Raw genomic sequence first — 19,668 nt, 5'->3', positions numbered from 1 at the left:
TCCTGGGATTATCAAACCATCAGGAGCTGCCTTTTCTGCAGGCAAAATAAAAGGGGATGATTAGATCTGAAGGAACTCTCGAAGATTCGCTGTCCTGATCTTTACCATCTTTCTCAGCCACATCCCTTGTAGGTATTTTGGCATTCGAGCTGACACATGGCAGGCAGACTGGAGCTGCATTCTCTGGGGGCAACACCGACAAAATGCCCATCACCCTCATGCAGAGCCAACAAGGGCCACTGGCCAAAGACCGGTGCGTCTGCCTCTGAGCGGTCTCGTTTCCATTCCATCCATCTTCTCCAGACTCATGGCCACTGCCCTGCTTGGTGCCGTTCTGTCTTTCACACCCCTTGCAAACCTTCCCTTTTCACAAAGAGGCCGGGCCTCGAAGTCGGACTCCTCGGTGGGTGAGAGTATCTATCAAGAAATGCCTTTGTTTTAGTCCTTTAGTTCTGTCTTAGTTCCTAAGGTTAAGCTTCCATTTATGAAAAGTGCTACTAGTTTTCCATTAAGGGAGTTGTGTAAGTATTGACGGAGATCCACATACATATATATTCTTTGTAGATAATTTAAGTAAAGTAAGTCCATTTATTTTTTATTTTTTTTTTTTTTTTTTAAATTTTTTTTTTTTCAACATTTATTTTATTTTTGGGACAGAGAGAGACAGAGCATGAACGGGGGAGGCACAGAGAGAGAGGGAGACACAGAATCGGAAACAGGCTCCAGGCTCCGAGCCATCAGCCCAGAGCCCGACGCGGGGCTCAAACTCACGGACCGTGAGATCGTGACCTGGCTGAAGCCGGACGCTTAACCGACTGCGCCACCCAGGCGCCCCAAGTAAGTCCATTTAAAGAAAAGTATTAGGAAATTGTGCGCAAAAATCATGAAGATGCCAGCTAATGACTAAAGTTGGGAGACGTCGCTTAAAAGCCACACGAGCCTCCAGATGTGACGCAGGGTTAGAGTTTCTGCTTTCCCGTAGGCACTTTGTATACACCGGGGCTTTGTTCATTAAAAACAAACAAACAAACAAACAAACAAAAACAAAACATCTGCAAAGAGGAGTTGGAGAGGCCGCCGGGAGCCTCTGGTTTCTATTTAACATGCACAATGAGCAGTTTTAGGAAGCAGCCTTTTGGAGAGGAGTGTGCCCGGAAGTGTGCCCTTTCGTTTCTTTCTCAGCTGAAACACAGTGGCCGGAAAGCAAGCTGCATTTGCCCGGGCTCATGCTCCACGGTGCACCGCCTCTCATGGCACCGAGGTGGCAGCCCGTCTTCAAAGGCCTTCTGGAAGAAGTGGCAGCTGCTTTTACCAAGGACAATGTGATTTTTCTCAGTTTTATTGAATGTGGAGCAACATTTTTTTTTTTTTTTAAGGTTTGCTTCTTGCGGTTTTCTTTTCTCTCTAAAATGGCCCCCTGGATGGCATGTGCACGTACAACTCAAGTTTTGAATGAAAACTTCACGTCTACCTCTGTGTCCTCACTCAAGTTGCAGCCTCACCCCCCCCACCCCCCCCACCCCCCCCACCCCCCCCCCCGCCTCGTACCTCACTGTCATCAGGAAGGCATTGGGTCCACAGACAAATACACAGGAGACAAGGTGCCCGGCAGGACTCGGAGAAAGAAAAGAAAGGCTTCTGCTCTCCTTTGCCATAGTTGAGGGGATGCTAAGATATAACAAAATGGTGCCATTTTGTCAACAAAAATTAATTCTGCCAGCCACCGGAAGGCTTGTAACCCAGATGCCATCTGTCAATGGTTTAGGAAACGTGTTGGAGAATCACCTCAACTTTGTCACCCGTAAAGCAGGGTTCTTTTATCCGATCCCAACATCAAAGGGATATTATAAGAAACATTTATATGATATCTTTGAAGTGCTTGTGGTTCTCAGGGCACCTGAGTGGTGCTCAGTCGGTTGAGTGTCCCACTCTTGATTTCGGCTCAGGTCACGATCTCAGGGTCATGGGACTGAGCCCCGCGTCGGGCTCTGCGTGGAGCATGGAGCCTGCGTGAGCTTCTCTCTCTCCCTCTGCCCCTCTCACCTGCTTGTCCGCTCTCTTTCCCTCTAAAAATAAAATAAATCTTTAAATAGGTGCTTGTGGTTCTCGAGGGGAAAAATTGGTGTTTGGGGTGAGGCTATACAATAAAGCATCCAAAAATGAATGAAAAAAGAAATAAACAAACAAACACCTTTTCTCTCTGATAGTTACCTCTGCCTCGGAAACTACACGTAAGATTTCATCAGCCTGGTAGTCAAACCCCCTCGATAGCATATCATGATACTCCATGATATTTTCTCCCGCTGTTCCTTTACGCCTCCATGCTATAGCCAAAACCAAACAAAAACAAAAGCAAAAAATAAAAACTAACCGCAAAAAAGCAACCAAGTTTGCACTGTCCCACTACATGCTTTCTTATCTCTGTGTTTGCTTATGCTGTTCCCACTGCCGGGAACACCCTCCTTACTGCCTGCCAAGGAAGCCTTCGCTATTTTTCTTTTCTCTGAGGTACATCTAGAGTATACCCACATTTCCCATCAGCATTTCTTATACTAATCTATAGTTGTGTATCGGAACCACCTGGAAGATATGTTAAACTACTGATCATTCAGCCCCAGCCTTAGAAATTCTGATTTAATGTGTGCAGGACATAGCCTGGAACTTGGCGGATTTTAGAAGCTCCCAGGAGACTCTGGCATGTAGTGAAGCTTGAGAACCATTGCTATAGATACTTACAATCCTCTCTAGGCCTCTGCTGTTGGACAGTGAACTTCTTAAGTTTGTCTCCCTTGGTACAGATGGATGTCAGTGGGAAAAGACTCAAGCATCTGGTTCAGCCTTCTGAACGGATCTGGGCCTTGGCTTGCTAAAAGGTAAGGCTACCCTGGTCTCGTTCCAGGACACCTACATTTCTGATGGATTTTCAGTCTGCTTCTATAACATTATTGTGCAGGTTATTAGAAACAGACCACCAGGAACAGGAAGGCATCACAATTCAGCCAGGCTGTGGACGGCTTCTGCATCTAGGAAATGTATCGTGCAGGCTATTTTAGGTTCTTAATTAGACATCGAAAAAATAGCCATCTGGTGCCACCAAGTATGGACACTATAAACTTCTTCTCCAATATCCACGCGAACGTAATTTGCCTCTTAATAAACCAAACGCCACCCATGAACTGCTGTTTTCAAGATGGCGTCTTTCAGTATGGCTGGGCATAACTATTTCTTGACACACACATGAGCACAGTCTGTTCTCAAAAACAAACGGTTCAGAGTGACTTTATATGAGTAACATTATAATTCATAGTAAAATCTAATACCTGGCCCTGAGCAGTAATCAGATTGATTTAAAGGCCTAATACACCCAGCATGGTCAAGAGTTCTCAAAATCTCTGCGAGACTCAGGTTATCTTCCTGTTGCTTAAGGGACACCGTCAGCTTTCTTCTCTGTGAGTTCTTCTTTCTGACGGTTTACATGTTTCGTTTTATACTCCACCTCTCTCATCCTCCCAGAGGCTTACATCAGTGAGAAATGGCATGTCAGTTTCTCCTAAAACATTATTAATGACAGACCAATTTCTGCAACATCTGAACTCACATGTATATCCAAGCCCATCTTTGAGAATATTTCAAATCAGTCTTTCCACCATATTTGTTACTCTGCCTAAAGAAAAATGACAGAAATTCTAGATTTCATGGAGAAACTGCCCCGAAGTAGGCTGTGGCTAACACAAATTGGCCAAACTGAATGTCAGGGAGCTGCAAGTCATTTTCCTTTCATTCATTCCCTCTAATAACTTCTTCCTACCCCATTTTCCCCTTTCCCACCTATGTCTGTTCTATTTTTTTTTTTAATCCACTCTTTTAGGCACTTTTGCTCTCTCTTCCTTACTCTATTCCCTGAGCTGTGAGCACAGAGCCTGATGTGGGGCTCGAACCCACCAGCCGTGAGATCATGACCTAAGCCGAAGTCGGACGCTTAACCGACTGAGCCACCCAGAAGCCCCAATCTCATTTTTTTAAATCTCACAAGCTCAGCCTCTGCTTTTGGGGTGACCTCTCCCTATGTGTGAGTCTACGAGGGATGCTGTCATCCCTTCAATCTCCTCCTTGACCCTGGCCATGCCCTGCACTGGTGGCAGTGGAAGCCACAACTCCCTCCAGAAACAGATTCCAGCACATTCCAGATACAGGCTTCTGCCAAAATAAAAATATGCATGCAGATGGACAAGAACTAGAAAGGGAGGAGCCCAGAAAAACTCAAAAATATTTTTTAGCATGGTGAAATTTCAGGAGATGCTCTGTTTATTTCCTGCAGTGTTGTTATAACTTTGTTATGGCAGGGCTTTAGAGCAGAAATTTAAACTTGTAATTAAAAAAATATACACTTTTAAAAAAGCTGCCTTCAAGTCCCTAAAACATCTATGAATGGTTTGGGGGAAAAGTGGGGTCGAGGGGTGGGTAATTGACAGAATGAATATCGTTGTGGAGGCATTCTTAGCGCACGGACACAGGAAACGGGCCCCTTCCTTGTGTGCAGTTGACTCTACGAACTCCCGGCTTTCTACGCATCCTTTTCCCTGAAGACCATCTCTTTCACTCTTGCAGGGTTCGAGCTGACGTGGTTCTCCTAACCTTCTGAAGCCCTGCATTTAGTTCCCTAGCTCTTCTGTGCTATTCCCTCCGCTTCTGGCTTCCACCCCACTTCACAGCTGTGCGGTGACATCTAACACTTCCCGGCAGCATATGCTGGCAGGAGCCGGTGCCAAAGCGGTGGAGACTGAGAAATGGAGAAGACCCCATGAAGGGCTGGGCTGTGCCTCCCAGGGCCCCGCTGTCCTTCCTCCTTGGTCCCGGGGACAGGGCAGATCCAGCTGATCACACGGGTACTGGTCTCATTTCCAAAATTGCCTTTTTTTTTTTTTGAGAATTCATTGAGATAATACATATTAAATGGCCTAACATGGTAAATTTTCAATATATGTTACCTGCTGATTACACATCCATCTTCTGAGTTAGGCCTACAGGGCTGAACAATGGGTAGAAAAGTTGGGGGCAATTTTCCATCAACTTCCAGTTTAGGTAAAAAAAAAAAAAGCACTATATCTATGACCCATGTGAAAGTCTGCTCATTCTCCCTACTCAGATAAGCTCTGGAGAGAACATAAAGGAAAGGTCTCTGTAGGATGTATTATGACACTTCATTCATTCATTCATTCACCAATATTTACTGAGCCTTGACTGTATGTCAGACTATCGTACAGGTGTCTAGGATACAACACTGATAAAGCAAATTTCCTGGCCCTGTGGAACTTGAGAGTAGCAGAGGACACACACACACACACACACACACACACACACACACACAATATATATATATATATCAGTGCTCTGGAGATAAACAAACTGGAGTGGGAATAGAGAGTGGAGGCAGGGGAATGACTGCAGACTATAGGTGGTTGATCAATGGAACTTCTCTAATAAGGTGACATTGAGTAGAGCCTTCCATGGGGACCTCCTAGGAGACTGTCCTTCAGTAAAACAAATGCATCTGATACATAAGAATTCTTAGTATATATGACTTTTGGACTAAGTCATTTTTATCATACCCCTTCTCTACGTGAAAAAAAATGACTTGTGGTGATGATCATGAAATGGGACAAATATATTTATTTCATGTACAAACTAAAATATGCATTCATCAAACAAAACCCTGTACTTTGAAGTATCCGATTGTTAAAAACTAACAAACAAAAACCACAAGTGGTCACAGAGGATGAAAGAATTAGATGAGAATTAGATGAGACTCAAGATCTATTCATTTTTACAATCATCATCCTCCACTGCTAATTCCAAATCTACTAATTAAATGCAAGAATACATGATCCCACAGGGGCTGGGGGCACAAGCTGTGCCTGAAACAAGGGAAGGATACAGGATCCGTTAAGTCCCTTTTGGTAAGTGGACACCTGAGGCCGTGTGGCCCATGCGGCATATTGGGATCTCTCCAAATTAACACCCGTGCATAATTCAGCATTTATTAGATAATAATAATAATGTGCTAATTTGGAGTTTACATATATTATTTTTTTAATGTTTATTTTGTTATTTGAGAGAGAGAGAGAGAGAGAGAGAGAGAGAGGACAAGCAGGGGAGGGGCAGAGAGAAAGGGGGACAGAGGATCTAAAGCAGGCTCTGCACAGACAGGAGTGAGACCGATGAGAGGCTCAAACTCACAAACCGTGATATCATGACCTGAGCCGAAGTCAGATGCTCAACCGAATGAGCCATGCAGGCGCCCCTGTAGTTTACATACATTATTAAAATTTAACAGTAACCACAGCAACATATATTTTGGGGAGGAAAGAGTATTTTAGTACTGACGTTGTTTAGATGTGCTAGTGTTTGGTGATAATAAGAAGAACTACTCAGCAGGTTTATGACAGGTTTAAATCCTCTGTGCACCTGCTTATTGCCTGCCCACGGGGTGTGCTGCTCCCCCTGTCCCACCCTAGACAAGCCACTGATGGGATGAGCTGAGTGTCCCCACTCTCCTCACTTCCAGACCTGGTGTGATGCCATCGAGTATTCTTCATGGGCCTTTCAGGTCCCGGAATACGACAGCTCATCCCTCAGAAGTAAAGTGATATGACAAACAAAGCTTTTTGATGAGCAGAGAAATGGAGCCACCCAACCTTCATGTTTATGAGAAAGAGCATTACCTCATTCTTGACAGCAAATAACAGATACTGACCGAATATCTATAATGTGTGAGAGGGCAAGCTAGGGGTTCACAAAGTTATGAGACACAGTCTTGGAACTTAAGACATAGCTTGGGCACAGATTATAAAAGGCAAAAAACAAACAAACAAACAACCCATAGTGCAAATAAATTCAAGAGATAGAATCTTATTAAAAAGGAGAGATTACTTTAATCAGGGGTGGTCAAGGCAAATGTCTGCATTAGTGTTTGACCCAGGTCTCAAAAGGATGCAATGGCATTGGATGAGTAAAAGGAAGAGGAGAAGAGAAAATCTTCAGGGCAGACGACCTCAGGGGTGTAGAAAATGCAGAGTGTGTTAAACAGTCAAGCAACAGTTTGGATGATGTCCAACAGGAGCATGGAGATGCACCATGAAATCTACTAGGGGAAGTAGAATGGGGCCATAGGTGGCCTTGAAAGCCGGGTTAAGGGGTTTGACTTTACTGGCAGCTGAGTGTCACCAAATGCTTTAAGCAAGGGGGTAACTAAATCAAAGTGGTATTTTAGGAAAATATGAAGTCATATGAAGGACTGGGGTAAAGGAAGGGGGTAAAGAGAAGCAAATGTGGATACAGGCATAAAGTGATAGAAGAATTTGAAGAAGTTCTCCTTCAAATACAATGGAATGGGTGGCATTAGACAAAGGATCAAACATCACAAAATTAAAACTCAGAGGCTGGGCTAATTTTTAACTTGGGGAATGTGAAGTATGAGACTGGGGAAGATAGTCACACAACTGGCATCTAGTAAAATGCTCTTGTATCTGCTGACATAGTATTCTAAGCTAAAGATTCTGAGCTAGATTCCCAAAGAAACAGTACAGAAAAGTCAGAGGGACAAAGACTTCTCTTTGAATGCTAGAGTTCAACTGCTGGTTTCTCCACAAAAACCAGGAGAAGCTTTCCATCCTCAAAAATAAGTTAAAAAAAAAAAAAAAGAATCACTTACATGAAGGTCCAGTAAACTTCTGTCTGGTGGTTGGTCCTACCTGGGACAGCTGACCTTAAGTCAGACAATAGAATATGAAACCCTGAGAATCTTTTAGAAATTAAGATCTACCTTCTATTTCTAATTCTTTTCTTGGAAACGCAAGTGGCTTCAATTGTAAACCCTAAAACAAAGAATAAAAATGAATCCTTATAACCAAGAGATCACGACCTGAGCCAACATCAAAAGCTGGATGCTTAACCAACAGAGCCACCCAGGTGCCCCACCTCTCCTCTTTAAATAACGCTGCCTACAAGAAATCTTCAGCGCTCCAAAAAAGAAAAAGGCTTCGCTCTCATTTGTGAGTTGTCTCAAGGGAGAGATGCAAGTTTAAGAGAGTCTAGACAGCCAGTATATTCGTCTTTATCAGCAATAATTTGCTGATTTTAAGGTCTCATCCATATTATAAATTTTCTGTTGCAACCATGCATTCTTCAAATCACTCAAATTAAAAACAGTATAATTGAAATATTTTGCATCAAGTATCAAAGCCCTCGTGCTAGATACATTTTTTTTCCAGTAGATCTGAGCATTTGTGTGTGTTTCTCTTGGGAGAAAAAGACTCCACATCCTAGGAGGTGAGGGCAGGATTTGGATCTTCCGGGGAGGGGGGGAGGAGAAAACAGACTGGATATTCAGTCTCCTTTTCTGACTCAGTTTACCAAAATCCTTGCACTTTGAGAAACAGGGCGAACATCCATTTTGAGAGCTACAGGTGAAGTGATTTTTCCCAACATTTTTCAAGATTTGGTTTCAGTTTTTTAAACCGGAGGCTTCAATTTCCACTGAAACTTAAAGAAGCCCTTTGAACTGCCTGGGGAACTGGAGGGAGAACGGGGAGGGGAAAAGGCAAGCATCCCTGCAGACTCTGTCTACAAGGCGGCAGCGAGTGAGGGGTTCTCACCGCGAAATCAACATCGTTCGCTCCTTGATTCAGTCTCTATCAGGATGATTTTCACACTTGCAAAAACACATCTTTCTAAACATCATGAATAATGGATGGAGATTTCTGAAACCCCTTCCTTTCCCTCCATAATTTAAATCAAGCTCTTTCAAAGCCAACATACTACATCTTGATTGAAGCCTGAAAAGGTTATAAATAGTAAAGGTTGAAAATTTTCCACAAAGGTAGGTAGATGAAGAAAAAAAAAAAAAAGCCTTATACCATACACGGGCAAGATGTACTCAGCCGCTCATTATCAACACTGTTCTCCTTCATCACTGTGCTGCTGTCTTGAAAGAACGCAAGGAACAAAGAAGGGCCGCTGCACCATTGTGCCTGCCTCCGAGCTGAAACCTCTGCATTTATTCGTGCCTCCCCCAAACCAGGCGTATGATGCCATATCCTTTACGCCAAACTTGGCACAGGGAAGCTGTGTGTAACTTGAATTCTTAATACAGTCTCCCTCTGATGCCGGCCATTGTTTGCTGCATGCTCTGTGCCCTCTAGAGGACTGAAGCTTTACACCTGTAAACTGGGTTGCTGGCTACCAATTTCCAAGCAGGAACTGTTTTCCTCTGTTTCAAATTCCTCTAGGTTTCATGTGGAACTCGTGCCGGGGAAGTATATCAGGAGTGAAATCGTGTGTCACAAACACCCAATCTCTACAGAAAATGCTGTACGAATGTGAAAAGGATACTTCAGGCGTAGGCACTGAGAAGGGGCGGTTCATGGATGAGGTTGGGAATTCTTCATAATACTAAGCATCATCTGCGTGATGTGATTTAATTTCCAAAGGACTCTCAGAAACCCGAACCATCTGACCTTCAGAATAGCCCTGTGACACTGTCCCATCTCTCAGGGAGTTTCCGGTAACTTCCATACAATAAATAATGTGCTGAGTAACCGGTGTGTGTTACAGGTGTTGTTGGTACACCCACTGGAGTCAAGGCCTCTGCTCCCACGGAGCTCCGGGCTGGGAGGGAGAGACAGATATTGAACGGCAAACACAAATGAATCATCGAGATAACTTAAGACAGTGAGAGACGCCATGAAGAAAATCCATCGGGGCAGTATGTCAGAGATGGGGAGGCTGTTCTTGAGGGTGATACTCAAACTGAGAACGGCAAGGGGTAAGTGGCAAGCAAAGGGTGATCTGAGGGAGGGGCATGTCAAACAGAAGGAAGGGCGCGTTCAGCAACTTTGGTTTTGAGAGGCTGGGGGGAGGGAGAGAGAGGACCGGAGGGGTTCGAACTCACGAACCTTGAGATCACGACCTGAGCTGAAGTTGACCCCGGCGCCCCACGTTCAGCCACTCTGAAGCAGGGACCTGCTTGGCATGTCCTACAAACTGCAAGAAGGCCAGCGTGACTGATGGGGGCTTTGGAGAGAATGGGAAAAGAGATGGGCTGGAAAGGTGGAAAGGGCCTTCCTGCTTGGAAGTACAAGACCATGCGTAAAGAAATAAGATGGAGGGGGCTCATATTTGTCGAGTGTTTACTGTGGGCCAGACTTGGAGCCAAGTTCAGCCATAAGTGGTGGGGCTGGGACTCAAACCAGACTCTCTGGCTCCAAATCCTGTGTGTCTCGTGCTATGCTGTGCTGCCCGGCTCACACCCTGCCATCCGGAAGGCCAGCTTTGGTTCACCCAGGTGGAAGCGGGAAAGAGAAGGAAAAATTATATTCTGAATCCCACACAGGAGCCTTTTTACCTGCTGGCCTGTGTCGTGAGCGTTTGCTTATGAGGGACATAATTTCAGCCTGAATTTTAAAAGTTGCGATTTCTCTAAATGCGAAGCAACATCGTCTTCGTTTCCTATCTTTGGTGGCCTCTGGTCTAAAGAATCAGCTGACTGTCTCTACACTCTGAGGCAAATTCAAGCACTGAACATAGAATATAGTTATCAGATGAAACTAAAAAGGTGACGGGAAAAGAAGTAAAGCATATTTAATGCCTCTAGGAAATGAATCCAAATGGCTCTGGATTGGTGTTGAGGGAAGAATGCAGTATAAGTTCCTTCTCTAAGCAAGTTTGAATCCTCTCTCTGACACTGCTTTTACATGAGCTCAAATTGCTTTAGAAACCTGTCATATCGAATTAGCAAAAGAAGATAGTAATTCAGAGGGGTGCCAATGTGGCATTATTGAAAATTGCTGGCTGGAAGGCTTCCTGCAGCATTATTTGGGGACAATAACTCACTTTCATCACCATGTATCAGTACAAGCAAATGATGGGCTTTCTGTGGCTCTTGGATTAAACTTTTTCAAAAGTCCACCACACAGATGAAAATGCCCAGACATCTGCATTTAGCAACGAGAGAACGAGGACACAAGAACACATCCAAGTGTTGGCTCCATGCTGGTCAACTGGCATGAACCAAAACCAGAAACACAGACCCGTGGTAGCCCAACAGAACAGTCAGGTTTCAGAAGACGCTTGACCTTGACGTCAAACTCAAAGGCTGGGAGAATTGGGAATAAGCAGTACAGACGTGGAAAATAAAATACTCTTCCTTGTGATCTTAACGATGGGCCATCTCTTCAGAGAAACCTTCCACGACCATCCTATCTCACCCTGCCTCATCACTCTCCGTCATGTTACCCTCAGAATTTTCTTTTTCTTTACAAGACGAAACAATTTCTGGAATCGCCCAATTAGTTTTCATTACTTGCCCGGCTATTCTATCCCTCCCATCCCAGAACATAACCTCCCTGAGAAGGAGAATTTTAACCACCCTCCACCAGCCCCTAGGAACAATGCCTGGAGCACAGTGGGTACTCAATAAATCTTAACTGAAAGACTTCCGACTTCACATTAGACAAGAGCAGAGGCTATTCTGTGTGCAAGAGTATTGTTTCATCAGCTGTTAACAGTGAAGCCTATGCAAGCTAGAATCTAGGCGCTCATCATGAACTGTCTGCTGACCGGAGACTGATTCTATGTCTAACAGTCAGTTGCCAGAGGGAATCCTAGGTGTCCAAGAGCGGCAGGGCAATTTGGGTTCTCCGCACCAAAGTAAGCATGCCCCTGAGTAAGCTCAAAGAAAAGGTTACCCACCTCCTCAACACCTGCTTCCTGATCTACACGATGAAAATGTCGTATTATCTTAGACTTCTCTACCTCAAAAAGTCTAATATTTTTCCACGCCTTTTTATTTTGCCAAATTTTGAGGTCTCGGCCTTCAGAAAGGGTGGGAGAATTGCACGAAGGACGCTATAGACAGCGACTGTTAGAAATTCTATCACATTTGCTTTCCCTCTTCTTGTACATGTGAGTATGCATGTGTGAATGTGGGCACGTGCATCTGCGTGTATGCACACGCGTGCGTGCTATGTGGTACGTGTAGCTACGTACATGTATGTAAGGGCATTAGGTGAACATGTGAGTGTACGTGTATATTTGGCTTGAATTGAGAGTTTGTGGCAGACATTGATGTACTTCATCCCTGAATACTTCATCAGGAATCTCATTAGACCAAGAATAGTCACCTCTACTACAATTATCACACTCAGAAAATGTAAAACTTATAACTCTACTGTTCCCTAATAAGCAGTTGGTTTTCACATCCCTTAAACATCCCCAAATGTCCTTGATAACTTCTTATTTTCGGCCCAGGGTCCAATCACGTATCACCCATTATATTTAGTTGTCATCTTTCTTGAGTCTCCTTTAATCTAGAATGGTTCCCCAGCCGTGTTTGTTTGTTTCTTTTTGGCCCTGTATGACACTGACATTTTTGTGGTGTCCTGGGCCAGCTTCTTAGGGAATTTCCTTCCATTTTAATTGACCTGATTGTTTCCTCTAATTATATCTAGGGTGAAGTCTATCATTCTAAGTACCTGACATGACCAATGTAAAGTAGATATGAAATCCCTCTGGTTCCCAAAAGAAATTTTTAGGCTGAAATAGCGAATCAATGAAGGATAAGAACACTTCTGACACAGGCATCAGGTCTTGCCTGAGAAACAAGTCTCCTCAATTTGTTAAAAGCCTCCTCAACGCAATCAGGTTAGTGCTTCCCACACATTAGTCACTCACATATGATCTTCAAGAATTTTGTTACACCCAAGTTCTCCTTACATTAGCATTGATGCAATCATTTATTTTAATTCAACTTATTGAAACTGTTATCCTAAGAAATAATATCCATAACAACGGTTCTGCTGGGCTTGCTCTATTTTTCTAACACCTATCTGGTATACAAAAATACCGAAAACAAATCTGTGCACATCTAAAACCATCTCCCATAACACAGTGGGGTTCTGGGGGAAACACTGAGTACAGTAGGGTCGCCCTGCTGTGGGCACACACGTGCGCGTATGTGTGTAGACCGAGTTGGCATAAAAGGCCTTCTCAAGAACTAAGGAAACAAGAAGGTGCCCAGGTTGTCAGGCCAAGTCAGGGACAACATCTAAACAAATGACAAGGCCTGCATTTCCTGAGAGGCACAGCTGCTATCTCCAGTCCCCTGACGCCAGATTGATTGCTTGTCTATTCATTTCCCAGGCCCTCAACAGGCAAGATTGAAAACAGGCTCAGGAAAATGCTACTCGGGCAAACTCTGACACTGATGGAAGGAATCACTGTGTCCTCCAGAAGATCACTTTGTGGCCTATAAAATATGCATATGGATCACAGAATTCCCGAGGTTTCATCCCCTCTACATTTGCCAGAAAGAGACAGAGGCCCGGAGACGCTGGGTGGGTTGTCCAGGGTCACACTGCTCGTTGGTGGCAAACCAGAAACTTCATCTACAATCTCAGATCCCTGAGAACAGTTCATTCCACACCCCATGCTGAGGCCTGAGCCTATACAGTTTTTGATGTATAAAACCATATATATATACCATTACACATATAAAGCCATATTTATACACACACACACACACACACACACACACATGCAAAACCACATTCTGGCTTCCTGAATCCCTCCTAAATGCTTTTTCAACCACAAATGTGTTCAGCCCCAAAGGCAAGGGGCAGAGGTTCATTCTCTGAACCTCACCATTGTCATTTTCGCTGCTCACCAAACAATCATCTTTCCCTGTGTCCCTTGCTCTGTGAACCATGCAGCCCTGGCCAGCCCATGCGAAAATGGTTCTAGTAACTCTACCCATTCTAATTCCTGCCAGGGTATAATCATACTATAAAAACTCAGCATTTGGACCTCCATAAAATTATTTTAGGGCTAGACCTCCCACCTCCTTTACACCTCAGGTCAAAGCCTTGTGGAGCAGAAGGCCTGGGGAGCTCAGGCATGGGTTGGCGAACCCCCCACACCTGTTCCGGCAGCTGGTAGACACCCAGCTATCCATTGGCCCAGGACGCTCTCAGGGGCTCTCCCCTCTCATCCCAACAGCCGATTGGTTACTGAGTTCTGTGGCATCTGTCTCCCTAGAACTTGTCCCCTCCATTCTCTCTTCTCCTTCCCTACTGATACACCTTGGTGCAGGCCCTCATGTTCCTCCCCTACACTGTTACAAGGTCTCCCCCCTGGTATCCCTGCCTACTGCCTGCCTACCAAGCCACCCTCTACATCAATGGCTCTCAAAGTTTGGTCCAGGGACTCCTGGGGTCCCTGAGACCCTTACGTGAGAATGAGACTATTTCCATGATTCTGTAGACATGATTTGACTGTGAACATGATATAGACTATTTCCATAACAATACAGATATAATATTAAAGATGTGATTTGCCTTTTCTACACTTATTCTATCATGAGTGTACTGTGGAGTTTTCCAAAGGTTTTCTGACATGGGCTAAAGGAACAGAGTGAATCCAGAAGCAGATCTGAGAATCACAGTCTTGTCTTAAGTCGGGTATTAGAGACGTGCAGAAACATAAAAGGATGTCACTCTTCTCACTGAATTTTTGTTCTGGAAAATAAGTTTTCATAAACATGTGTTCTTTATGTTAATAGGTAATGGGTTTGTTATCGTTATTTTAATGAATCAGCAATCATTTTTTAAAATTTCTCAGCCTTATTTTCTAATGGAAATTAGGGATAATATTGCCCACCTAAACGAAAACTGTTTGGGATCCTTCATACAGTAAATCCTTCATTCATGATAGCTCTGTTTCCCTGTTCACCTCATTCATACTAGGGTCTCCACGTATCCTTCCCCCCCTCTCTCTATCAGGTCAACCAATTTTATCTTTCCCTCAACGCATCCAGGGTCTCTAAAGCCCCTTTCAAGCCATTCTCATCAACTCACAGCCCAGGTAAGTATGACTCTTTTCTCTGTGATCTCCCTGCACCCAGAACATACACATAGCACTCCACCTGTGATGCTTTATGAGCTCAGTTGTCCATAGATCCATCCCTCCCTCCTGTGTCCGCAAGCTCTCAGAGGTCAGAGACAGAATCTCACAATCTATATCTTTGTATCCCCAATCCCTGGAACAAATGCATATTTGTTAAATGACTTGAACACAGGGGAAGTGGAATAAACGGGACAGGGGGTTTCTAAACATCAGACATGGGGAAAGAGAATGAACGAGAAAGAGTGGGATCAAAGAATTCTGTCTGTCCAACTTGGGAGGCATCTGCACAGAGCAGTGCTTTTTAAAGTCACTAGGCACAAGAATTATTGAAGGGGCTTGTTAAAATGAAGATTCTCAGCTCCACAGTTGCAACTATTCTGACTTAGCTGGTTTGGGGCAGGGCCCAGGACTCTTCAGTTCAACAAGACATAGGGTACAGAACACATTTTATGGACCACTGGCAAAAAGAATATAATGGGGCGAGGGGTAGTAGTTAGTAGATTAGGCTGTGCCAAATCACCTGGGGCGGGGAGGTAGGGACAACAAAGAAGACTTGATGAAAATGCAATTTCCTGAGCCCCACCCCAGCTCTTCAGAATCAGAATCAGAGGTGCGTCCAGTGGGGCTTACCGTCAGGAAACTTTGCTCCTGTGTTTTAAGTGCTTAGTCATAAGAACCTGGAGCAGGGGTATTAATTCTGTCCTTTGTCTAATCATCTCTACTCATCCCTGAACCTTCCATCTATGAAGCAGAGGCCATATGGTGCCCCTGGATGTAAATGGTAAATACCCACAAGGAAAGGCCCTTTGCGGGGGGGGGGGGGGGGGGGGGGGGGGGGGGGGGGGGGGGGGAGGGGGGCGCATATAAATGGATTCGAAGGAGAAGATGGGAAGCTTTTGGAAAAATACTGGATTAACAAAAAGAACTGTTTCATAGAAAGGCCAAAACACTGGAAGGACAAGAATCTCCCAAGTTTTCCAGAGGTTAAATGTCCACACTGTGCCTATGGATCCCACTCCCAATGTTCCCCCGTATAATCTAGAGCATTCACCACCCAAGGAGGTAACCACTATACCAAGCACTTGAAATGTGGCTCATGTGACTGAGGAGCTAAATGTTTAATTTTATTTGTGATTAAACTTAAAACCTAATACTCCAGTCACCGGAAAACACTCAAGCATATTTGAAGCAACGTGGTTATGGGGATTTGCTTTCTCAACAGTTTTTTGAAATCTGAACACAGGTCAAGTGTTTCTGATGAAAACTCAGTGTCCAAAGGGCAATGGGCTGTGAGTATAAAATACACACTAGATTTCATAGATTTGGTATGGAAAAAAAATCAATAAATTCTAACTTGATTATATGTGAAAAGGATAATTTTGGATATACTGAGTTAAGTAAAAAAAAAATTATTAAACTTAATTTCACCTTTTTTCTTTTTACATGTTTAAAATTTCTTTGTTTAACACTTTAGTTTTGAGAGACAGAGAGAGACAGAGCATGAGCAGCGGATGGGCAGAGAGAGAGAGAGGGAGACATAGAATCCGAAGCAGGCTCCAGGCTCTGGGTTGTCAGCAGAGAGCCCAATGCAGGGCTCCAACTCACGAACCCTGAGATCATGACCTGAGCCAAAGTCGGACGCTTAACCCACTGAGCCACCCAGGCGTCCCTCTTTTTACATGTTTAATGCGGCTACTGGAAAATTTTAAATTCCTTAAGTAGCTAGCATTATATTTCTACCAAAGAGCGCAGTTCCATTCAAGACTATATAGAATGTGACTACTGAATGTTATTAAATATTTTGAAACCATCTTGGAACATTAGTTTATAGAGGGAAATGGCTGTTCCTCTATGAATTAGTCACCCCAGAGGACTGAAGGCTGATTCCAAGGATATTATCATTTTGGAAACTCAAATCTTTTCCAGACCTCATCCTTACTTTGTCTCCATCACAATGGATCAGATTCCAGGAGAGCTGATGAGTCCCTTCTGAAAAGAAGACTTAGAATTTTCAAGTCCCAATCTGGTGTGCACACCTGATCACCCTCTATATTCAGCAGCCTTACTTCAAATGACTTTGGCTTATTTCAAAACACCAGACCCAACCCTAAACAGTTTAAGAATTAACAGACAAGACTATTCACAACAATATACCCCTGGCTCTCAAAGACTCCAAATGTCTATTGAATACAGGCAACAGCATCTCTCTCCAAAGAGACTAGTTACTAAACCAACCACACTCTTTAGGTCAAATTCTGGCATGTTTGTTAAATACATTACCAGGGGCACCTGGGTGGCTCAGTTGGTTAAGCGTCCGACTTCGGCTCAGGTCATGATCTCGCGGTCTGTGAGTTCGAGCCCCGTGTCGGGCTCTGTGCTGACAGCTCAGAGCCTGGAGCCTGTTTCGGATTTTGTGTCTCCCTCTCTCTGACCCTCCCCCGTTCATGCTCTGTCTCTCTCTGTCTCAAAAATAAATAAATGTTTAAAAAAATTTAAAAATAAATAAATAAATAAATAAATACATTACCAGACAGTGACATTTTTTTCTGACCCCTTCTGTGGGTTTCATGTGTCTGAAAACTGCTTTCATTGTTATTTCCCATGTTATTAGGCATCAACTCGCACCTTGAGACAGAGGTTTTTGGGCTCCATGGTCCCCCACTGAGGCCATGGTTACAATGCAGGGCATCCACAACTATGGGAGGTCTTTTCTGATTTTTTTCCCCCACTCATCAACAACTGGAATCTGGCATTTTCTTTAATTTTAAAGACAAGCAACAGATTACACTACTGTTAATTAGTACCTGTGACATCACCAAAAAAAAAAAATCACAGCTTTTTTTTTTTTTTTTTACATGGCAGCACAGTTGTTTAGAAATCCTGAAATAGGACCACCTGGGTGGTTCAGTCGATTGAGCACCTGACTCTTGATTTAGGCCCAGGTCACGATCCCAGGGTTGTGGGAAATAGCCCCTCCTTGGGATCCACGCTGAGTGTGGAGCCTACTTAAAAGTCTCTTCCCATCTGCCCCTCTCCCCCAACTCCTACTCTCTCTCTCTCTCTCTAAAATGTATGTGTATATATATATGTATATATATATATATATATATATATATATACATATATATATAATGAAATCCTGAAATATCATTTACGAATATCACAACTTTAAAATCAGGATAGTTAATTCCTCCTGACCACAGCCCCTTCTAATGTAGGGAGGGGATTACTGGTCAACTTCTCACCTGGTAGTCATTCAGCCACAAAAGGGAAAGGGTGCATCTTCTCACCCAGGGATCCAGGCGTCGAGGCTGCTTAAAGGCCCCTGTCGACATTTGTTTATTCTTCGTGGATAAATAGAAAGAAGTCAACCACTTAAATTATTTGTTATAGTTCTGCAAAGCCGGACAGCTTAAATGAGAAGGTTTAATTCTTCATAAGTTAGCACTGGCTTTTGAAATATGACAGGTCTGTGGACTACAAATCCAGACCAGGCAAGTTCAAACACATCTGATGGTAACGCTAACTATCCAAGTGTGTTATTTAAAGTGATTTTTTTAAAACACTGATGACGGAGTAGGCAGTGATATAGGTCATGCATAATATTGTAAGTTCAGTGTGACAGAGATTCCCAGAATCCCTGAGAATCAGGCCGTTTTGTAGGTGGTGGGGGTGGTGCTGTTCTTTGTAATTTTATGTACATTAATTTTTACATTTAAAATATTTCTAGACTTAATCTCGACAAATTTGAAATGTTAATTTTACATTTAAAAAATAAGAGAGAGGTGTAATGGTGCACATTTTCACCTGTTAAAGCCTTAGAAGTTGATGATGATGTGGAGGTTTTAGAGCTTGGGAAGCAAACAGCAACTTCCTAGTGACTCAATAAGTTACGATCAGTTTTTCTAGAAACCACTTGGCTCTTCCACCTGCAATATGAAAAGTGGATTAAAACCTTGCCTGTTATTACTGAATCTGTTTCCCTCAGTTAAGTACAATATGAATGTATATTTAGAAACACTGCAACACATCCCAGTTTTAAAAAAAGCTACGCTGGGCTTAGAAGGGTAAAACCAGGCAGGGCAGAAAGAAAGTGACGCACACTGAAGACCGGTATTTCTAGGCACTTGTTGTCCCAACATTTAGAAACACCCCGGCATCAAAACAATGCTGTCGCTTTTGAAAATTTTGTTCTTTTTCTTTTTTTTTTGGTAACACCAAAAGCCAGATTCAGCCCACAATTTAATATTGTCAATACATTTTCTTCATTACAGAACTGGCACCCCAACTGTTACCTAAGCACTTCACTCTTCAAATCCCACACCCACATGTTCTGAACTCATCTGCACTCAGATATGAATAAAGATGAATAGCATCTTGAGGAAATAGCTTCTCCATTCTCAAATGGCAAAAGCCATGAAGCAAACACGTCACGGTGTCTGAGGGATTTCTCAGAGGAACAAGAAAGAACCCTAAAGCCACCATTTTGTTAGAAAAAAAAAACCACATCCTTCACTGGCAACGTGCCCACTAGGGATTTAAAGTCCAAAGGAACTTCAGAAGTTCCAATACTGAGAGGTTCTGTGATTCTCTTATGAAGAAATGACTTTTCTTTTTCCTTTTACTAAATTTCAGATAATTACATTGTGGTAGGTCAGCAGTCCAACTCAGCATCTCTTTATGGAGAATGGTTCTAGGAGACCTTGATGA

The 19,668-nt window shown here is 43.4% G+C and overlaps 1 protein-coding gene across 4 annotated transcripts in view; it reads right to left on the bottom strand.

Annotated features, from left to right (window-relative positions):
- LRRC3B (leucine rich repeat containing 3B) overlaps positions 1-19,668 on the bottom strand; it is a 91,435-nt gene that overhangs the window by 57,444 nt on the left and 14,323 nt on the right. Inside the window, exons 1-2 of one of the 4 annotated variants that reach the window (XM_042999262.1) lie at positions 18,766-18,830; positions 18,204-18,302 (exon numbers count right to left, since the gene is read on the bottom strand). The exons of the other annotated variants lie outside the window; for them this stretch is intronic. The gene's annotated coding sequence lies outside the window, so the exon portion shown is untranslated. Of the gene's footprint in view, positions 1-18,203; positions 18,303-18,765; positions 18,831-19,668 lie in introns of those variants that run through there. 4 annotated transcript variants of the gene reach the window in all.

The sequence above is a fragment of the Panthera tigris genome, chromosome C2 (assembly GCF_018350195.1).
Source record: "Panthera tigris isolate Pti1 chromosome C2, P.tigris_Pti1_mat1.1, whole genome shotgun sequence".
In the NCBI taxonomy this organism is placed as follows: Eukaryota; Metazoa; Chordata; class Mammalia; order Carnivora; family Felidae; genus Panthera; species Panthera tigris.
The sequence above is the reverse complement of the archived record's forward strand: the minus strand, read 5'-3'. Positions and strand labels throughout refer to the sequence as shown.